Below are 1,081 nucleotides of genomic sequence, written 5' to 3'. Positions count from 1 at the left end.
TCGATTGTAAAAACATGTTACTCAGTGATGCTTATTTTCTCCTAAGCAAAAACTGTCTTAATATACAAATGAAGTCTGAAAACGTTGCTGGTTCAGATTTAACCTAAAAGCAATGGATATTTGATTTCCTACAAGGAAAATGAAGATGGGGAAGATAACAATTAAAAGATGCTTAGTCTCTCAATTGAATTGAAACCAAATGCAGCTCAACCTTGTATTGAAAGGACTAAATAAAAATCAAATCTGTTCTGTATAAAATTCATAAACATGGACTTTCTAAATACATGTTAAACAAATCCAACCATCTTAAAATCATAGCTTAAACATCTAGGATGAGAAATAAACCCTGTACTTGGTATTCCATGATAGCAAAATCCTGGCTTCACTCATGTCAAGTTCATAATCAATGCATATGATACTTTCGACAAATAGGACTGACACAATATCGTTAGAGAATGAGAGACTAATAGAAAAAATTTATAAGACAGATAAGCTAAAACGATGAAAAGGAGAAAGAAGGCTAAGATAAAAAGAGGAAAGGATAGGATATATGAAACTCTGATATAATCAATCTAAATGAAATTAAACCCTAAAACTTAATCTGCAACCACACTCTGCCCAATCCTTGATAATTCTCATCTACACTGCAAAAGGATTATTCTACTTACGAACATCAAAACTGCTGTTCTGGGTTTGTAAATTTGATAGGAAAAATTGAATATTCAACTAAATTGAAGCAGCATACCTGCCGTATGTAGGTGGATTTTCCACCCATATTAGGCCCTGTAATGATTTGGAACCAGCTTTTTTCCCTAACCTGGAAAGACCATAGAGGTAGGTAATTACTTACTTCAACACCGATTGCTAAAGATAGGTCAACCCCAGATTACATGATTACTCACTAGTTTACAGTCATTCGGGATAAAATTCACCCAATCCTGAGCTTCAACACAAGGGTGCCGACTCCCATCTAATATTATATCTCCCACGTCCTGTAGAGCCAATTCTATAAAATAAGCAATTATCATAGCAGAGATCGAAACAGGAGATTACTTGTCATCCTTACTGAAGGAGTGATGCT

The 1,081-nt window shown here is 34.5% G+C and overlaps 1 long non-coding RNA gene across 1 annotated transcript; it reads right to left on the bottom strand.

Moving 5' to 3' along the window:
- Positions 1 to 6: 6 nt before the first annotated feature.
- On the bottom strand, positions 7 to 1,081 carry LOC111387112. The gene is made up of 3 exons (XR_002701358.1): positions 1,067 to 1,081; positions 903 to 992; positions 7 to 817 (listed from the first exon to the last, which is right to left on the bottom strand). It is a non-coding gene; the product is annotated as an uncharacterized LOC111387112 (long non-coding RNA).

This window comes from Olea europaea, unplaced genomic scaffold, assembly GCF_002742605.1.
Source record: "Olea europaea var. sylvestris unplaced genomic scaffold, O_europaea_v1 scaffold39110, whole genome shotgun sequence".
Taxonomy (NCBI): Eukaryota; Viridiplantae; Streptophyta; class Magnoliopsida; order Lamiales; family Oleaceae; genus Olea; species Olea europaea.
Note: the sequence above shows the minus strand (reverse complement) of the source record. Positions and strands in the feature narration are given on the sequence as shown.